Below are 8,186 nucleotides of genomic sequence, written 5' to 3'. Positions count from 1 at the left end.
AGTAGAGGAGGAGGCTGGGGAAACGTCCGGTGCGATGAGACAGTTTCTGTGGGAATGGACGCCTGGAGAGGAAGAAAAGGATGGAACAGAAGAAGATGATACGAAAGAATCGTCAAATAATGAGTGTTCGGCAGAAGAAAGACCAGAAGACATAGAGGAAATAGATGAAATAATTAACGACAAGATGAGACAAATTATTTGGAAGACGAAAACCACCGGATTGACCAAAATTAAATATAGTGAATGCGGAAAAAGTAAAATAACGACAATCTGGACACAGCCAGGCATGAAAAAAAGACCAAATCCGTAAAGCGTTGAATAATGCTTCGAAACTTGGAGAAAAGTATCACCTTTATGTTGGGAATGAAACTTTTTGGGAGAAGATCAAGCAGCTATGGCGTGATGAACTGATAGGAATGGACAGGACATTCATCAGTTGCAAACTGAAGGTGGAAACCCTTTTGGAAGAAGAGCAACAACGAGAAGTCACCTTAGAGTATCATCAGGGTAAGCTATCATAGGTATGTTTCTCATTATCATCTTATAATACCTAAAATATTTATGTCTGTCAACACTATGTATGCATAATGTTAGCTGTATTTGTTGTTACCTTGTATTTTGTTCGTAACCCTGATGAAGGCAAGAAATTCAGGCCGAAAAGTTGGCACTAATAAATAAATTTTTACTTATTTGTATTCTACACTGACATCATCTCTAACAATCTTTCTTATAATTAAAAAAAGAGTATATCGCATCGGATTTCCGAGAAACTTTTATTGATGTTTTATAAAGAACTAACGAGCCTTTTATATATAACTCACATTTTTTTTTCTTTATTATAACAAAGATTTTCTTTTACTATTTAAGTAATAAAAATAAACCTGATAAGATAAAATATACAAGAATATAATAAAAAAAAAATAAGAAAATTATTATCTTTAAAAAGAAACCTTTGAAAAAAAAAAGAAAATGTCAAGTAACACCCACTGCTTCTTGAGTGACATTCATGAAAGATTCATTACCCGTGGGCTTAAAGTCGATTTTTTTTCACTGAGGCTGATGATGTAGGATTGAGAATATAGATGTTTGCTCTATGTATCCTTTGAGTGCTGTAAGAGGCTTATTGGAGACCAGAGTTCAGAGTAGCATTCAGTATGTGAGCATGAACAAATTACTCCTAAGCCGATTATTTCACTTAAAGCTATGTGGGTGGTTTTATTTAATATTGAAGTAATTATATCGTGTTTCCTTTCCTTTAGATATAATATTTTAAGTAGCTAATTATGTGCTTAGAGCTTGAGTAAGTGGGTTTATAAGATTTCTTACATTTTATCCTCGAGTATTTTCGTATCTCGAAAGGTTGGATGAGTAAGCCCACGCTAGTCTCTGACTTTATTTTTAATGAAGTGTATAAAAAAATAACCGTCTTCTAACAAGATATCTGTATTATTATTTCTTTAATCTGGATTATCTCTATAGGAAGTCTGGTGGGTCAATTCATAAAATATTTTTTTTAGGTTAATGACTTCCTGTTTAATTTTTTTTTAAATTATTTATTTATTGTAATTTACAACTGTACAAAATAATACAATAGGTAAATATGTAGTATGTTTCATATACACTTGAAAATCTTGGGAAGGAACAACACATTAGTGGTACTTCAAACATTAATTTAAACTAGAAGGTCCCGTGGCCATCTTCTTTTCAGACGCCTCGGAGGATTATCAGGGATTGTTAAGGATGAAAGATTAAGAATTAATGGGTTAGGATGGTTAAGGAGTTTAGAATAAAAAGACGCATATCTGTTTTGGGTCAAATCTGCAACGAATTGGATGTTAAGGTCTTTATGAATGAGTTTATTTGTGACGTAATAAGGAGCATCAAGGATTTTACGTAGGATTTTGGATTGTAACGATTGGATGCGGGAGGAATTTGATTGTTTGGTGGAGTTCCAGAGCTCCAAATTGGTCTGATTATCGTAGTGTATACTAATTTTTTGTAGTGAATGGGAAGTTTAGAGCGTTTGTCAAGTAAGTGTTGTAGCGATCGGAATCTACGAGCAGTTTCTTGTCGTTTCAGTCTTGTTCCTGTTTAATGAAATTTTTATTAAATTATCATGACATGGTACAACGTTTCAGAACCACTGTCCCATATTCATGTACTTTAAACCTCATGATTTCATATAGGAAATCATGTCACAATTTGTGCATCTTTACTACTCCTTAGCACAGCCATTCTGGCTTCATATTCATATTCTGCATTCCTCAAAGCGTATAAAGGGACCCTAATATGTTAGAAATCAGAAAAGTAAAAATAAATCTGTACGCGATCTTAAAATCGATATCTTTTTCATATTCTGCATTCCTCAGAACGTATAAAGGGACCGGAACATGTTAAGAAATCAAGAAAGTTAAAATAAATCGATACTTCATGTTAAAAAAGGTAGTATTTTCATAATCTGCATAACCGGAAATCTAAAAATTGGCCCCTATGTATTAGAATTAAAATAAATCGATATGTGATCTTAAAATCGATAGAATTTTCATTTTGTACTCGTCTGAATATGTGAAATAGAACCCTCATACATTAAAAATTGAAGGTGGTAAAAAAATAAGTGAATTTAAAAAAGAAAAAAAAAATTATTGGAATAATATGTATTCGAATAATTTTTCATTCCATTAATTTTTTATTCAATTGAAATAGTATTTTAAATATTCAAATAAATTCCAACAAATCCCATCAAATCACCTTTACCCTTTGTCGTAAGCCTACTGACTGCCCTACTGTTTAATTTAATGATATTACTCTAACCACTGTTAGATCCGCAGATCCGCTACCTTGGAATACATTTGGACAAGCGATTAACCTGGAAACCTCACACCAGACTGAAAAGACAGGAAACTGCACGTCGATTTCGACTATTACAGCACTTACTGGACAAACGGTCTAAACTTCCAACTCATTACAAAAGACTGATCTACATGACTATAATCTATAATCTATCTGGACATATGGAGTTGAGCTTTGGGGCTCCACTAAATCTTCGAATTCCTCTCGTATTCAATCCAAAATCCTTCGTAAAATCCTCAATGCTCCTTACTTTGTCACAAATAAAATCATACATAAAGGTCTTAATGTTCCCTATGTAACCGATCTAGCCCGAACCAGATATCACTCCTTCCATTATAAATCTCTACCCACTCAAACCCCCGAGTTTCTAATCTTGCATCATCTTTCATTCCTGACATTCCTCCAAGGCGCCTGAAAAGAAGATGGTCACGAGACCAGCTAAGGTAAAATGTCATTAGAGTGCTACCAATGGGTAGTTTCTCTACACGCCTGTAACACTCCAATTTAACTTAGATCAGATTTACTAAATGTATTATAATAAACAGTTGTAAATAGCAATAAATAAATATTAAAAACAAAATATTCGAATAAAAAAGTATTCGGATTGTTCAGTCGTATCTTTATTTGAATAAAAATGTATTCGTCTCTCGTCAATCGAATAAAAAAGTATTCGTCTCTTGTCAATCGAATAATTTTTGCCCAACTAGGAGGCTTTATATTTCTGCAACAGATGGAGCAAAAGGGTATTACTCCAATCCATTACAAAAGACTGATCTACATGACTATTATAAGGCCTATTTGGACGTACGGAGTTGAGCTATGGGGCTTCACTAAACCATATAATTCCTTTCGAATCAAATCCCTACAGTCCAAAATCCTTCCTAAAATCCTTAATGCTCCTTACTTTGTCACAAATCAAATCATCCATCAGGACCTCAATGTCCCCTATGTTGCCGATTTGGCCAGAACCAGATACCAATACTTCCATAATTAACTTCCCAACAACCAAACCAACTCGTTTCTAACCTGGCTTCTCCTTCACTAGCTAATAATTCTCCTTAACGTCTGAAAAGAAGATGACCTCGAGATCTTCTCCTTTAGAAATGTTTTTGGAGTTCTATCAATGGGTAGATTCTCCAATTGTTTTTATTATGTCATAATATCACTTACAGCAAATTTACTTGATGTGTATATATGTATACAGTTGTAAATATCAATAAATAAATTATTTAAAAAAACCAAAAAAAAAAAACTCCTTACTTAAGGCCGTAGCAGTTTCTAGGTTACAAATGTGAGGCCTAAGCACAATCGGCTACGTGTGTTTACGTGTTTATGACGCATTCGTTGCTTTATTTGATGAAATATATTAATAACTAACTTGTTTATAACTAATTTTTATAGTATATAAAGCATTCGTTAGAGTATAATTAGGCGATATAGAGAGGGAATCTCCCAGAGGATCTGCGATTACTTATGCCCTACAAGAGAATTCAGATATTGGAGTTAATCCATCTGATGACAGGGTTACAGTGTAAGTAGGGTCAAATAGAGTTGAAACGAACTTACGGCGCACTAAAAGTAGGTTTAAGCGATATCTCTTGTTTAGTTTAGTTCTTACACGAATAGATTTCAAATCCCAAAGATGTACCTCTGATAAGAAGGACTCCTGGTGTGAGGGTTAAGAGATATCAAAAGATTAAAATCGGGTTATCCACTTCTTTGCCAACAGCTGCTTGATAATGCATATAGATAAGAAATTGTAATAAGCGGTTTTTGTTTTATTTCGATGAATGATAATATCAGATCCTCCTCGTGTTGTCGAGAACATGTGCAAAATAATTTTCGCCTTCATCTTCCTCTGCATTTCCTTACACGCCCGCATGTCCTGGGGATGGACTCTTTATGAGACAGGATTAGAATCATTTATTGGCGTCCTTGTTGGTAAGCGATTCATGTCAATTTATATGATCAAATCTTATAATATTGTCTTAGGGCTGATATTTCGTATATTTCTATTTTATTCTCTTGGGGAAAATTTGAGCATAAGTGTTCTCTAGAATCATAAAATAAGATGAATTTGAAAAAACAAATTGGTGCTGCTTACTTTCGCTCACAATTCACCGATATAAGAATTTTAATTATTTTTCTCTACTGTCACAGTTATTCTCACTAAAATAAGTATTTGACAAACAAATCATTATATCCAAAATAAAAAAGTATCAATTATTATCCTATAAATGAATAATAAATTAAAAATTTACAGAATATTGTGCAGTATTATTAAAAACAATATTACTTCCCTAGAGAGTGGGTAGCTCATTGGTAACGCACTTTGCTACAAACTCCAAGCACCCGGATTTTAATTCCGCTGTGGAAGTTAATTATTTTCTGTTTAATTGTAGCCGTGAGTAAGGTAGTCACCTCGGAGGACTTCATGAAGCCTCATAAAGTAGGCAACCTTTATTCGGTAAAAATCTGGAGATCAAGCTTAATGCTGACCAAATCCCCTCCTTGCACAGCCCTTGGTCTAGTAAGAGTAATTCCTTGCATAGTACTGTACCCCTAAATCTTCATTGGTTGTAGGGGTACAATTTTAATTTTTTTATTTTTCCCTAAAAAAATCTAAACCATAATGCATTATTATTTATTAATTACCTATCCCACAATTACAATATAAAGGGAATTCATGTTCTTTAATTTAACATGTTAAAGTGTGTTAAATGAAAATATTTCCTTCTGTTAGGATACTAAAACGATATAACATGATTAAAAATTTGTTAATACGTCTGCTAAATAGAGAATGACGTCACGCAACAGACCAGCTAAGCTTTATACAATGTTTCTATTGTCATTTTGATAGGTTAGTTGCTCGTAGTTCGGGTTTGGTTTGTGTTGATTTTGTTTTGGATGATTAAAAATTCTAATAAAATAATAGTAATGTAAGGAAAATAAAACTAAAGAGAAAACAAGGAACAAGTGAGACGGAGGAAAGATGGCGTGAAAATTTGAAGGTTATATAACAAGTTTCCAGGAAAATCCGCTAGGAGCTGTTTTTAACATATAACATGGACTTTAAATAAGACGGATCGCAATCATGTACTCGTAACATATAGCATAGTAAAACGTTTTACATTCAACACATTATGAATACCTCTATAATTGATTCATGTAAGAAATGTAAGAGTTTATATGAAATGAAATATTTGAAAAAAAAATTCACTACAATGTACTAAATGTATTACCATTAGGGGATAGTTTATGATAGTCAACACACACAGGCAAGAAGTTAAACATCGGTTCGATTCCGGCCTTTGGCTTCTTTTTGGGGATTTTTATTTTGTGATGGTCCACCAAATGAAAATTAAACCCTTCCACTCAGTTTAAAATCGGGTATTAGGATAACTTCCGTGTGTCAGAGATAGATAGAATAAAGGTAACCAAAAAAAAAAAAACGGCTTGGGCCGAAATCGAATCGGTACCATTTCAAGATTCTTACTACCCACCAATAACGGGATCTTTTTTATGTTGCTTATGATTTCTTGTAACATATGAATTTAGGCACTCGGGGTTTATGTGCTTTGAAATGAATAAAGACTATTTATATATTTTTTCCCAATTTATTACTAATTATTAAAATATTTATTTCCGTGGTATAAAATAACCCGCAGGAGTGAAAAAATTAATTTTCTTCTTTAAGGTGATAAAAACAAGGACGTAAATGATACGTGTTACTTATATTATTATCGTTTTAAGTTTATGATAGGCGATCGTTGTACAGGTGTTCAACTAATCTACAAGACCGTGAAAGGATTTAATTCAAGGATAGAGGATTAAATGAGACTTTAGAAAAATGGCAAATAAGAATAAAAATAGATTATGTAATATTAAGATTTTGAATTGAAACATATCATTAAACCAAATTTATGTTACATAACAGTTGCACAACTTGCTTTGTTAAGTTTCAGAAATGCAGAAATTTTGTAAGGCAATATTTTGAAAGATATTATTTTAATTGCAATAAGAGTGACAAGTTGTAAGATAGTTAAAAAGAAATGCTCTCATATATTATTAAATATAAAATATTATAGAATGTATTTTTTTTTAAATTTCCGTTGAGTAATTTATTATAAATAATATAGAAATGTTATTGTAATACAAATCTTTGATGCCATTGAACCTTAATCACATTTACACGTAGTTTTAGTTTAAGTAGAGTTATAAATTAAAAAATAAAGATAAATAAAAAAAATATGGGATCTTATAGATTAAAGTTATACACCCGTGCAACACGCGCCTATCACATGCTTATAAAACATAAAATGATACAAAATAAATCATACATATCATTCATTTCGTTGTTTTATATTTATTTATTTTATTATTTTTTTTTTTGGAAATATCAAACGCATTAGAGGATTTTAATAAATGTGGAATATATACGCTTTAATATAACATTAAAATTAATAAAAATATTTTTGTGTTGTTTCACTGAATTTGTATTGCTATAAAGATTATTTTATTAATTAATTAAAAGAATTATTATCAGAAATAATCAAATTATTCTTTTGAAAAACTCGATAAATTTTTTGAACTTTTGGATATGTGTAAAAATGATATTTTAATTATTTATTAATTTTGCTAATATAAACTTTATTTGTGAGAAAAGAGGTTCTAGTAAATTTATGATAACTATTTCGTTAATTTTTTCTATGTTTTTAATTTTCTACAAATACTGCGAAAAAAAGAGCTTATTCGAAACAGTTTGTAAAAACTCAAATCAATTGCATAACGTGGCTTGTGTTTGAGAAAACCCAATATTTTTTCTTCGTGTGGACAGGTTTTAAATTTCAAAATTTTACTTATTACAATCTTTTTTGTAATATTGTTATTGATATTTAATTTTTAAAGTTTTATTTTCAGTACAATGTTACAGTATTTTTTTAAAAAAAATATCTGTCCAACACAATAATGCGAGTTATCGGGTTTTAACCGAACACAGCATTTATCTGTACTCAGACAGCCTATAAATATATCTTTTTATTTATCCTGAATTTTAGATAAACTAATCTTATCAGGAACAATATTTGTTATCAATGTTCGAAACAAAAAAATCAATAATCCCTACTTTGGTTTTTATAAAAGAGACATTATAAATCCTAGCTTAGGAGCGATAAATACAAATTTGCAATAACCACAAATGTAACAACTCCAATTATTTGCTCAAATTAGTGAAATAAGAACCAGCTTAGAAAAGGGATGTGTGATAATTTCCCCGTTAATTACCCGACGTTAGGCCAACATTTAAATTTATGTAAAATTCTTCAATTTTAATCGGA

The 8,186-nt window shown here is 31.3% G+C and overlaps 1 long non-coding RNA gene across 1 annotated transcript in view; it reads left to right on the top strand.

Moving 5' to 3' along the window:
• The first annotated feature begins 4,599 nt into the window (after positions 1 to 4,599).
• Positions 4,600 to 8,186, top strand: part of LOC136796670 (uncharacterized) — a 14,612-nt gene continuing 11,025 nt past the window's right edge. The window contains exon 1 of the long non-coding RNA XR_010844421.1: positions 4,600 to 4,791. This is a non-coding gene — a long non-coding RNA (uncharacterized lncRNA). The remainder of the gene's footprint in view (positions 4,792 to 8,186) is intronic.

This window comes from Halyomorpha halys, unplaced genomic scaffold, assembly GCF_000696795.3.
Source record: "Halyomorpha halys isolate HHAL.00 unplaced genomic scaffold, Hhal_1.1 Scaffold1350.1, whole genome shotgun sequence".
NCBI classification, from domain to species: domain Eukaryota; kingdom Metazoa; phylum Arthropoda; class Insecta; order Hemiptera; family Pentatomidae; genus Halyomorpha; species Halyomorpha halys.
The sequence above is the reverse complement of the archived record's forward strand: the minus strand, read 5'-3'. Positions and strand labels throughout refer to the sequence as shown.